The sequence below is a fragment of the Felis catus genome, chromosome C1 (assembly GCF_018350175.1).
Source record: "Felis catus isolate Fca126 chromosome C1, F.catus_Fca126_mat1.0, whole genome shotgun sequence".
Classification (NCBI taxonomy): Eukaryota; Metazoa; Chordata; class Mammalia; order Carnivora; family Felidae; genus Felis; species Felis catus.
The window spans coordinates 77,820,315-77,833,100 of NC_058375.1; the positions used below are offsets into that span (position 1 = coordinate 77,820,315).

The 12,786-nt window shown below is 43.8% G+C and overlaps 1 protein-coding gene across 3 annotated transcripts in view; it reads right to left on the reverse strand.

Annotated features, from left to right (window-relative positions):
* TGFBR3 (transforming growth factor beta receptor 3) overlaps positions 1-11,029 on the reverse strand; it is a 209,833-nt gene extending 198,804 nt beyond the window's left edge. For 2 of the 3 annotated variants that reach the window (XM_003990327.6, XM_019837423.3), the window contains exon 1: positions 10,892-11,018. The gene's annotated coding sequence lies outside the window, so the exon portion shown is untranslated. Of the gene's footprint in view, positions 1-10,891 lie in introns of all 3 variants that reach the window. The other variant, XM_006934902.5, reaches the window with a different exon arrangement.
* Between the last annotated feature and the right edge of the window lie 1,757 nt (positions 11,030-12,786).

A 12,786-nucleotide genomic window follows, 5' to 3' on the forward strand; every position in this document is an offset into this window, starting at 1 on the left:
TCAATGTTCTAGTATGACAGGTCTTGAATGAGGCATTTTAAACGTCAGATTTTCCTCCTTCTAGACAGATCTGATAGTTTTCCCTTTGAAATGCCATAAGTGTACATTTAACGGGAGATATAAGAAATCCACAAAATCTTCTCATTCATTTATTCATCTAACGAATATTTACCAAGTGCCTGCTCCATGCCAGCACTGTTCCAGGTACAGGGATTCAATATGGAACAAAACATACCAAAATCCCTGCCCTCATGGAGCTTACCTTCTAGTCAGAGGCGATAAATTATAAACAAAATATAAAATTGTGTCTGAGATAGAGATAAATGCTAAGAAAACAAAGCAGAGAAGAGGGAAGGAAATATTTGGGGTCTTTGGTTTGGTTCTTTGTTGGGGTAAGGACTTACAGGAAATGAACTCTGTGGATATCTGAGAGAAAAATATTTCAAGCAAAGGAAACAGCACATGCAAAGGTCCTGAAACAGCATGTCTGACATGGTTAGGAAACAGACAGCAGGCCAGGAAGCTGGAGCACAGTGAGTGAACCAGAGAGCACAGGAATGAGATCAAAAAGGTAATGGATGTGACAAGGGAGTGATGGCTAGTTGTGTGGGGCTTTACAGATCATTGTAAGGATTCTGGCTTTTACTCTAAGATAGGAACATTAGAGTGTTTTAAGCAAAGGAATAACAGGATCTGACTTAGGCTTCATCGGGGCCATTTTGGCTGTTGGGTGGAGTATACTGCAGAGAAATTTTAAAAAAAGCACTACTCCCCAGCGGTCTGATCTTGGGCAGAGTGTGATCTTGGGCAGGGCATGTAACCTCCCTGTTCTCATCTTTCAAGGTACTTAAAGAAGATTATTTCTAACCCCCACTCTAACCTTAAACTCTATGATTCTGAGTTTATTTCCTTTGCAGTTTCTGTATGGTTACAGTTCACATCCACTGTAAGCTTTGCCTCTCTCCAAACCTTTAACTGAAGTGGAACTGAGTTGGAGAATTCAATGTGATAATATATATTATATACCAAGCCCATGCCACACTCCCAGGATACAGAGATGATGAGACATGATAATGCTCTAGGAAAGTCCACAATCTGGCAGACAAACAAAATAAGTTCTCCAGAGGTAGCAAAAGTGCTGTAAAATAAATTAAGGGAAGATGCAACCAACCACCTGCCAGGAAGAGCCATGTGTAGCTTCCCTACAGACTCTGACAACGCAGATAGAGACCTTGCATGAGTAAGCGGGAGACCACCAGAGAAAGGAAGGGAAGATATGCTAGGTGAGCCTGAGAGCACCCAGCATGCTCTGTAATCCATAAGGGCTCTGGTATGGGAAGAGAGAGGTTTAGGGAGACATAGGAGAAATGGCTTGAAAAAGCAGCTGAGGCTACATTATTAATAACCAGACATCTTCCGCCAAAGATAATGGAAGAGCAGTGACTTTTAAAATGCAAAAGGAGGGGCGCCTGGGTGGCTCAGTAGGTTAAACGTCCCACTTCAGCTCAGGTCACGATCTCGATCTCGCGGTCCATTAGTTCGAGCCCTGCATCGGGCTCTGGGCTGATGGCTCAGAGCCTGGAGCCTGCTTCTGATTCTGTGTCTCCCTCTCTCTCTGCCCCTCCCCCGTTCATGCTCTGTCTCTCTCTGTCTCAAAAATAAATAAACGTAAAAAAAATTTTTTTTTTTTTATAAATAAATAAAATGCAAAAGGAGCCTGGGTGGCTCAATCGGTTAAGCATCTGACTTCGGCTCAGGTCATGATCTTGCAGTTCGTGAGTTTGAGCCCCACGTTGGGCTCTGTGCTGACAGCTCGGAACCTGGAGCCTGCTTTGGATTCTGTGTCTCCCTCTCTCTCTGCCCTTCTCCTGCTCATGCTCTGTCTGTCTCTCTCAAAAATAAATTAAAAAAACAAAAAACGTTAAAATCCAAAAGAACATGGGGTGCCTGGGTGGCTCAGTCAGTTAAATGCCCCACACTTGATTTCGGCTCAGGTCATGATCTCACAGTTCATGAGACTGAACCCCTCAAGGGGCTCAGTGTGGATAGTGCAGAGCCTGGGGGGATTCTGTCTGTCTGTCTCTCTCTCTCTCTCTCTCTCTTTCAACCCCTCTCTAGTTCCTGCACATGCACACATGCTCTTTCTCTCAATCTCTCTCAAAATTAATAAACTTTAAAATAAAATGCAAGAAATGAAAACACAGATCTGTGTTTTAGAAGGTTCCAACCAAAATGGATAAAAAGATGAAGATAGAGATGATGAAGCCAGGAAAACCAACTGGAAGACCCCTGCAATAGTGCACGTGAGATGATGATTTGGAAAGGGAAAAGAAAATGTCAACTGAGATCTGCTAAAGGTAAGCTACACGTGACTGGTATCACTCGGCTCAGGGAAGTAAGCAGAAGCAAGTTTAGTGTGCCTGAGGCTCCTAGCCTGGTAACTGGTGCCATTTACTGACACAGGAAATAAAGGATTGAGACTAGAGAGCACAGAGAAATAGTAGGTTGGGTTTGGGACTTGCTTTTAACAGAAAGACCTACAGAACAACAAGGTAGCTACTGGAAATAAAGGTATGAAATATAAAACTGGAAGTTACTGGCAGAAACATGGCCATTGAGGCATGGAAATACGAGCAACTATATGCAAACTGAGAAGAGAAGAGAAGAGAAGAGAAGAGAAGAGAAGAGAAGAGAAGAGAAGAGAAGAGAAGAGAAGAGAAAGGGAAAATATAAAACCTCGGAGAATGCCAACACATAGGAATCAAGCACTGGAAAGGCAACGTGAAGAGAGATCGAGAAGGTAAGGAGAAAACCGGAAGAAGGAGCTCCAAGGAAACTAAGATGATAAAAAGGTGGGGGAAAGACAAGAGTTAAGCAGCAAAGGCCCCAGAGAGAGGACAATGCAGACACCACTTAAAGCAAGCACAAGTTTCACACTTTGCACCTTTTCTCACACCCTGCCTTCGTATGGTGGGTGTGGGAGCCGGCCTGCAGCAGGCCAAGGACTTCAATAGGAGGTGAGAAAAAATGAGCCAATAGCCAAACACCACTAGCCCCGACAAACTGTGTTGTTACCAAAGATTCTGTACCATTAGGAAAGTTTTATTCAACACTCTGTGGAGGTGTAAGGTGTGAGAAACAGGAACTAAGACCTGCTGGGGGTGATCTTCTGGTGGTAGAAAGGAGATTTCTTAGTTAACACCTGGGTCTCACAGGACCACTAATCCTGAAACCAGCCGTAGGCACTCAGAAAGGCTAGGTGCTTCTGACAAGTGCTGAGGACACTATATGCACCCACACATCATCCAGCTTCCAGTTAGGCTTCTCACACCAGCATCCCTAGCCTTTCTTTCTTCACCAGCAGAATGATGCTCGGCATCAGGGACCACATTTCCATTCAAGTCTGGTAAAACGTGTACCAAAAAAACACAGCACCAACTACCTGGTATGATGTTGGGAGCCCATAGCGTGGCACCATTCAGACTGGAAAAGGCTTTACCAAAAATACCAGCCAGGTCCCAGAACACTGGGACCAAACACCCTCGTGTCAGCAGAAGCTGCCTGACTACTCTTCCATTTGCTCTGTGAGAAACAAAAAGGAACTGAAGGAGGAGTCTTTAATCCCAAAATTATTCTTCATTTCCAATAGAGAACACTTGAGAAAATTCTGAAAGCCAACCAGAAAAGACAGATTTTTTAAAAAATATTCATCTATAGTCTTTCCTCCTTTACCCTCTACAAAAAAGCAGCCCAACCCCCAAATGATCATTTTTCTTGGCTTAATTTTCCTATTTTTGTGATATATAATTGGAAACAGACCGCTTTTTCCTGGCTTCAGAGAACAGGATCTTTGGGGTTACAGGAGTTGCCAACTCCAGAACCTCAGCCTTAGCAAAGTTTCTTTTGCAAACCTTTTACCTATACCTTTAAGTAGTTAAAGTATATATTAATTCCAAAGAAAACACTTAAATCCCTCATTATTATACAAAAGTGAATTTTGTCCTAATGAATTAGATGCTACTTTCCCTTTTCTACCTGGTTAAACTAAACAGAATCCTGCTTTGTGTTCAATTATCTCCCATTTGAACTTTACCAAGAGCCCTCCACCCAACAAGGTATCTAAATGGGGTACCTTCTGGAACTATTTTTAAGAATTTAGTAGGACGGGTTCTACAGGAAACTCCTTGTTTGCCCACACACTGAATGAAATGAAAATCTTGAATATCTTAGAAAGCAACCACTCTAATAATGAAATAAAGATGCCACAAACTGAAAAAGGCATAAATACAAAAGAATATGAAATGTATCAAAGTAGGTCATCCTTCCTCAGGCTCCAAAAACATGATGCAACAATTGTCATGGATGAGTATGATGAAGTCAAAAGAAAAAGACAGGAGTGCCTTCACAAAGTTGGCTGTTATCTTAAATGTTTTTTTCACGATTCAGATGGTATATTATGAATACGATGACAGGTAGCAATCTCTATAAAAAATTTAAAAACTAAGCAATGTCTGCTCAGAAAGGCTTTGACAAAAGGAGACAGACCAACAATAGTACACAATGCTGATTTAGAAGATCAGAAACTTCTCCCACACACATAGGGAAGACCTTACAATGTAATAATACAAAATGTATGTAATGAGTCAGTGGTGCTTTCCCTCAAAGTTGAAGTTAATTTGCCAGCCAACTGCACAAAGTCTAATATAACAAAAGGAGACATTTATTCTTTATGGACACTCAGAAGAGAGTTCTGTGTTTGAGTATGTTTTGTTTTAAAGGAAAAACAGAAAAAGAGATCACGTATAACAACACAGGCAATACCACACAAAAGGACTTGGGTATCACATTGGAATCTAAGTATTTCACCTAAAATAACCTTCTAATTATGGGGGAGGAGGGGAGCCACATTCTTCTCCAGCAACCATCATACAGTGAATGATGAAATGAAATTTGCAAATACACACCCGTGTATTTTTGCATTCATTGACCAATTTCATACTGTCAAGACACATAAAACACTAAAAATGCTAATAGAAGTATACTCTCAAAAGGGAATCTTTTCATGTGCCAAGTTGAAATTAAGTATTCACCAAGTTTCCATTAATAAAACAGTAAGAACAAAACAAGAAATCCAAAGTTCTGGTAGACCATCCACCTGGTCCATCTGGTGTCCTTACCCATCAATGGAGGTTAGTCATCTCACCTGTCACACTGCAGCCCTTGTCTCACAGGGCAATCCGATCAACAGGAAAGCTCAAGGACTAGTATCTGTAAAGACTGTTTTCTACAGATCATTCTTTCAAGGACTAATCAACTTACACGTGTTTTTACAAATGTTCCATTTGCAATTTCACACAAAATCCTGACCTTCAGCATGTACCAGGGAAATGAATTATGGTACTTGGAAGGAAAGGCCAGCAGGTGCTTCTTCCTCCACAAACAGCACCTTACTCTGACCCTCTTCCCCCTGGAGTCCAGTGCCCAAAACGCAAGGAGACCATATGCTTCTGTATTACCAGCCTTTCTCATAGAGATAGAGCTTGCATTTTAGATTTTATCTTAAATTTTTATTGTGGCAACAATTTAACAGTAAATCCTAAAAATGAACTTTGCCACGCTCTACTCTTATTCAGAGTCCTCTTCCCAGACTTGAAGAAACTTTCAACACAAACACTAGTGTTAATCTTTTTTTTCTTCCCCCCTGCAATTACCCTAAGCAGGAGATATCAGGATGGCCTGAGGGCATAACTCTAGGGCTCTTGTTTCAGACCTTCAATAATAATTGAAGATTAAATAAATTAAATAAAGATGTCCTTAGTTGTCCTTCTATAAGTCTTGATGGTTGGCCTAGGAAACTAAAGAATAAAAAAAAAAGTGTGTAAGGTCCAAATGAGAGTGGCCTCATGCAGAATTTTTACAAATGTTCCAAACACTAAATACTGTGCACATCTTGGTTGGTATAAAAATCACTATTCTCTCTGAAAGAAGGAAAATTGCTTGGAAATCTGTCCTAAATCTTTAGCAAGGGCTTTGCAAACAGAGAAAAGAAAGCTCAATGTCCGTTAACAAATGTTGTATTTCAAAAAGGTACAGAAATGAACAGAGCCCAGGAAATGGACCTAGATCATTTTTTATAAAGTCCTTCCAAACTGTGTTATTTCAGCTTGACTGGAAACCAAACAAATTAGCAATAGCTTTTGTTTTATGCAATGCTGCAAAGAGACAATGCTGTATCATTCCAAGTATTAGCTCTGAAGATGTGGAACCAGAGAAATTACTGCCGTGTATCTTGGTGCAGTAATTTTCTTCCAAAACCACAACAGCTCTTGCTGAAACTGTTAAAGGCTAACTGTTATTTGTGAAAGGCTAGTTTTTCATATAACCGCAAATTACTTTTACATTGCAAACTGTCAATATTCCTACAGGTGATACAAGGTTACTTATAAGTTAAAGATCCTTAAAAACATTTGCTTACTTGAGTTATGCAAATTTCAAAAAGTAGTTAATATTTCTTAAGTTTCAAAATTTCAAGTTAAAAAAACACAAGGAAAATGCTCCAATACACAGAATAAAAGTAACAAAATCGTTTTTCAAATAGTTGTTAAGAGCAAAAGAAAGAAAAAAAAAGGGAAGGCTGTCCTCATTAACTAATGAACCTGACAATTATAATTAGTTTTTGTCCAATAGCAACAAAGGGAAAAAAAAAAAACAAAAAAAAACATGTTCAAGATAGATTGTCAAGAATAGGGATAATTCAAAATGACGACAGCAAATTCATCCAGAAAAATATATTACAGCAATGTTAATACTTATCAGTCTGAATTCTAACTGTTCTGTTAAGCCTGAAATGTAAAGTCAGAACTTTCCACAGATTTATGATCCCAGGAAATTGGTGATCACTTAGGTACTAAAGAAGTCAGCAGAGATCACCTTAGCAGCATACTCAAAAGGACACTTTGAGTTCCCTGAGAGGTTAGGCCCAGATTCTCCCTGCAGGAAACTCACCTGACTTTCACAAGCTACAACTAAGTTTGCATGCAAAAGGGAAAGATTAATTACTTTGAATCTTTTTTTTTTAAGTTTACTTATTTTTGAGAGAGAGACAGAGAGAGAGAGACAGAGAATCCCAAGCAGGCTCCTCACTGTCAGCACCAACCCATGAGCCGTGAGATCAGGACCTAAGCCGAAATCAAGAGTCAGACCCTCAGCTGAATGAGCCATCCAGGCACCCCTAATTCCTTTGAGTCTTAAAAAGAATTGGACAATCCCTTCCTTTAACCAATTCTGTCAATCTATAAAGGCTTTCCAAGACAAAGCTTTAGGAAGCCTTAAGGCATCTTGGCCCCCTGCTATCAGAGGCTTGAAAGAGGACAGCTAATTCGCCAACTCCAAGACTAGGAACCAGAAGCCTATTAGGAGTAGGGGGTTTGAAAAATGTTTGCTAAAGGAGTGTAAACTACATGAGAGCATAGAAAATTAAGTTAAATCCTAAATAAAATGCTAATCTGAAGTAGCTTCTGCAATGCTGAGATTTTCAAAGAAGAGACTAAATTTTAAAGTTATTTTTTAAAAGGATCCACATGATCCTAACTTGCTAAATGAAATAAAGTCAAAACTACCTAATACACAAGAAACAAACTGGGGCACCTGGGTGGCTTAGTCGGTTGATCATCCGTCCCACTCTTGATTTCAGCTCAGGTCATGATCTCACAGTCAAGGTATCGGCTCACATCACGCTCTCTCCCTCCCTTTCTGCCCTTCCCTCCCAGCCCCCAATCACTCACTCACTCACTCACTCACTCACTCACTCACACACACACACACACACACACACACACTCTCTCTCTCTCTCTCTCAAAATAAATAAATAAACAAAGAAGGAGGAGGAGGAGGAGGAGGGAAACTGGCCTACCAAACTGCAGCCAAAGATTGAAAACTTTGCTTAAAAGTCAGTTTAACTGTTTTTCCAGGCACGTTAATTTTTTAAGTTTTTTAAAATTTGAGACAGAAAGCACCAGCGGGGGAGGGGAAACAGGGAGGAGAGCGCGAGAACCCCAAGCAGGCTCTGCACCACCAGCCTAGAGGAGGACGCAGGGTTTGAACGCAGGAACAGTGAGATCATGACCTGAGCCAAAGTCGGACAACTACCGGACTGAGCCACTCAGGTGCCCCCAGGCATGTTAATTCTTAAATAATGTTTATATTTTATTTACAATATCAGTGTCTATAGACACGTCACACCTCTACAAGACAAATACAATACGTCTGAACTATTACTATGTACCAAAATATAAGCCTCTGAAGAATGCCTAGAATTGCTGCTACTCAGGATAACAATCCCTCAGTCTTACACTTGGAAGATGCTAATGAAGAATTATAATGACAGGATTGTGAGTGTACCAACCTTCCCGAAAACAAACTCACTACATCCAATTTTCTACAAAAGACAAATGAGGACCATTACAAAAGGATACAAAATGGATCTCTCTGGACTCCCAGTTCTCCTGGATAATTGAAATATTGTTCAAATTACACAAAATTATCTTACATACACTTCTTAGGGGAAACAAATGGAAAAAACTACATGCACGTGTATTTAATATCTGTCCAGCCATGAGAGAGTTGACATATATCCAACATATAGGCCTGGTCCTCAAGGTCATTCTTATTATAATCAGTTGAAATTAAACCCAGTTTTCCAGTGTAAACTCAGAAAGCAACTTGGTGATTTCGCTAGATAAAGCCACATTTCCCACTTCTTAAATGTATTTTTAATACCCTAAAAACTGGTTTAAGTGTCTGACAGACATCAATAGTGTGTTATACTCCCCCTATTGGCTAATATTCAAAATAACAGTGAATTCCCCCAGGGTTGCCTTTGAAGTGCTGGGGTTCAAAAGTAAGTTGGTGATTTTTATATTTAAAAACATGAGCTGGATCAACAGTTGTTAAGCAAAGCTGCCATGTAATGGTCAGATTCCATCAAAACAGGAAAAATTAAAGTTGACAAATGACAAAGACAAAGTGAAGGGCTGAAACTATGCTGAAGCCTTGAAACACTAAACAATGCAGAATTCAAGCCAAAAGCAGAGAACACCAAGAAACAGAGCAACATCCTTTAACTGACACAATGGCATGAAATCAATTTCATTTTAATAGCCCTTAAGGGGGTAAGAATTATTTCCCTGCCTCCTGTGCCAACCCCAAGCTGTTTCCTAAGGAAGCCAAGTAACTCTGACAATGTGTAGAGAATAAAAGAAATTAAGAATAAATATTCATATGAATTAATCCAAATCAAGATTCTGTTTCTAATTACTTGGATCCAGTTTCAGAGCTGTAATTTGGCATCCCAGTAAGTATATCACCTAAATTAATTACAGATACCTTATTACTGTTTCAAGAGATATGTCCAACTCAAACGGGAACCTGAACAACAGAAGATGCCTGGGCTCACCCCACACAAATCTGATTGCACTTGTTAGCTCTCCCTGGCTAAGTTAGCTCTGGAGTCAGAACTAACAGAAAGTTATGCGTTAGCTTGGGCAAATTACTAACCTCTACAGTCTTATCTGTAAAATGGCCCTGATAATGTTTTTACCACAGAGTTGGTATGAGGTTTAAATGGTCCTCAAGGCATGCAGGAGAGTGACATGGGCTCAATAAACGGTAGCTATTATTACTAGAGAGAAATAGCTGATTTCACAGTGAAGTAACTGCAGCCTTAACGTACCATTTCAGGACAACTAAAAGGGCTTGGCATGTGCTTTGTTACCTCTAGATGATTCTTTCCACCCAAACCGCTCACTTACTTTTCTTAGATGGCAGATGTTCAGAAAATGCCTGGTTCCCCATCTCCGGCTGTCACTCCTAGCATCCTTCACCCTCTTTGCTCTTTTCCCATCACCTCCGTCTCCGGACAAGCAGCTTTCACACCTGTGTAGCGCTTGCTCGGCACCAGGCACGGTTCTAGTACTCTACACATACTAAATCATTCAATCCTCACAGTGACTTTATGAGACCAGACCTATTATTATTCCCATTTCACAGCTAAGGATATTGAGTGATTTTCTTTTCTCAGCTCTTCTGGTACACACTAAACTAAGTTCCACTGTGCCAAGGTAATTCCCGCTTGACCACGCCGACTCCCTGCACTACGTGATTCTGGAAAGCGGGCAAATGCCCACTTTAATAACAAGTCTGCAAGCAGATTCTTGTAGCCACAGCCCAAGATTTCCAGTTTGTTCTCACCAAATGAAGATGCTAAGGGAAGCCTTCAAAATGAACTGGGTAAGGGGCTAATCCGTTAACAGGGGGGCGCGTTCTCTGCGGGGCCCGGATCTGCAGCGCTCCGCGCCGCCCTCACTACACCCGGAGGGCGCCGGCTGAGGGGAGCGCAGCTCCCGTCGGTGCGCGAGTCTCTGGGCGCAGCCTCTGCAACTGCAATTGAGTGCAAACCCACAACAAACCTTTCCCACCGACGCTGTCACGCGCCCCGGGGTAAGTGGCCGGCGCGCCCCGCGGGGGTCGGAAAAAAAAAACCGTGGAGAGGAAGAGTGAGGACAGGCGTGGAGGAGGAGACGTCTTCCCCAGGACAGCGCATCGCCGGGAGCGCTGCCCACCCGACCCAAGACGGCCGCTCCCCACGCACCGCTGGCCACGGGTCGCGGCTCCTCTGAGCGTAAACAGTGCTGGACCAACGCCGCCCTCCCGAGCCCGAGGGGTCCGTGCGGCCGGAGCGACCCCGGCCGTGAACAGACACGGAGCCTCGTGCAGAGCCGACAGGCACCGCGCAGCCTGCAGAGCCCGAGGCCGGAACGTGTGCAGGGCTAGTGGCGCGGCCAGGGGCGTCCCGGCACGGGCTATAGCGCCGCGGGGCCGGGCCCGCACGTACCTCGGAGGCGGCGTGTCACGCAGAGATCCACCCGCCGCAAGTCGGAGGAACGCGGAGGAAAGTTTCCCCGCCCAGCTCTCGGCGGCGGTGAGCTCCAGCAGCTGCTGCGCCGCGGCGCAACTACGCCATCCGGACCCGCCGGGACTTTCACCTCCTGCAGGGAGCTCCGGGAATCGTCCAGGGAAAGTGGCCGAGCACGAGAGCCGCCGAATGCCCTCCCTCACTCACTGGGAAGAGGAAAGCGCCACTCCGCGTCCCCGAAACCCTCGATTACCCCCATCGGGCCGACCCAGCGCTATAGCTCTCCCTCACACACACACGCGGGCGGGGCCGGGCGGGACGCCGCAGCAATCAGCGCGCGGGGGGAGGGGCGCTCCTCCCCCGCCGCCCCACCGAGGGCTCCGCGCTGCGGAGAAACTCCTCCTCCCGCCGCCCGCCCCTTCCCCCTCCCCCTTTTCCTCCCCGGCTGATGGATGAGCCCCGAGCGCTGCTGGAGCCAGCGTTTCCCTTTGGGCTGAGGGTGGTGGAGGAGAGGAGGAGCACCGGGGAGCGGCCGGGCTGCTGCGCGCCCGAGGTGGGGCGGCGAGTGGGTGTCTTAGTCCTGCGGGCGGTGGGGGTCCGCGGACGCTAGCTGCAGGGGTTCGCTAGCTGCAGGGGTTCGCTCCCTCAAACTACGTCCTGCAAACTTTCTAGGTCTCTGGAGGAGTTGGGTTTTTATTTGGTTACCTCGGGCTCGATATAAAAATTCTAAATCCTCCAGTAAACTGATCACACCCTCCTGCCCACTTTTTAGCAAAGCTCCTTCATGCACACCTTCATTCTGTCCCTGTTTGTTTTTCCCACCTCCGATCCTGCTTGTTCTCTCAAGTGGCGCTCTGAGGGTGGGCGCTCTGAGGGGGTCTTGCCGCCTCCTAACAGCGGAGAGCGCGTTGCCGGGCCATTCTCCGTGCTCGATAAATACATGAATACAAATAGAGGAGCTAAGTCAACACTACTGGCGTGATCCTGTCGTCCGCTCGATGCAAACGAAGGTGCAGCCTCTGCGTACCTGCGCCTGCGAGCTGTACACCGCAAGAGTGACGAATGCAGTAATCAGAACCCCACTTTGACACTACCGTTTACACCTTGTTTTTCTATTACAAGACATGCTTAAGGCACAGGACACTGTTTTACCAACAGGCTGCTGAAGTGATCATGTGGTGAGAAGTTTCTGAGACTGGACTTCCAGTCCTGTCTTTTCACCCTTAGACCAGCTGTGGGACCTTGGACAGACAACTTCAACTCTCCAAGGCTGTTTTCTCCTCCGCAAAATGAGGACCTTGGCCTAGGACCCCTCTCCCAGCTTTAAAGTGCTCCGGCCCTAGGCCTTTAATATATTGGAATGGAATAGGGAGGTTTCTTACACTATTGCTTATATCATTATTTGCGAAGTTATTCTATTTCCCTACTTCCCTTCCCTACATTCCCTACTCCCTTCTTCGAAGAGGAAGTATTTCTTATCCTCCTTTGTCTTGTGCCCATACAGAGGGAATCCACGAGATATTTTTATAAAGGTCAAATGGTCTTTGATTACCTGGGTTACCTAATTACCTGTAAAAACCTCCTCCATGAACCATTTGTTCCTTACCCATATTTATGGACCACCTAGCTTGAGAGGGTTGAGCTAGTCCTCGGAGATATACATAGGCATACTACCCTTAAGAAAGAAACAGTCTAGGTGAAGTTAGCCTCAGCTTTGACATAGTCTTTATAGATTTAAGGCCTTAGATTTCACATAGACTCAAATTACATAGTATTCATGCCTCACATTGTCAAGTTTTAGTTTCAAGTGCAGACATGAACACTTGAATTGGGTATGAATATCTAATCCCACATTTAAATGTATCAGTCATGTT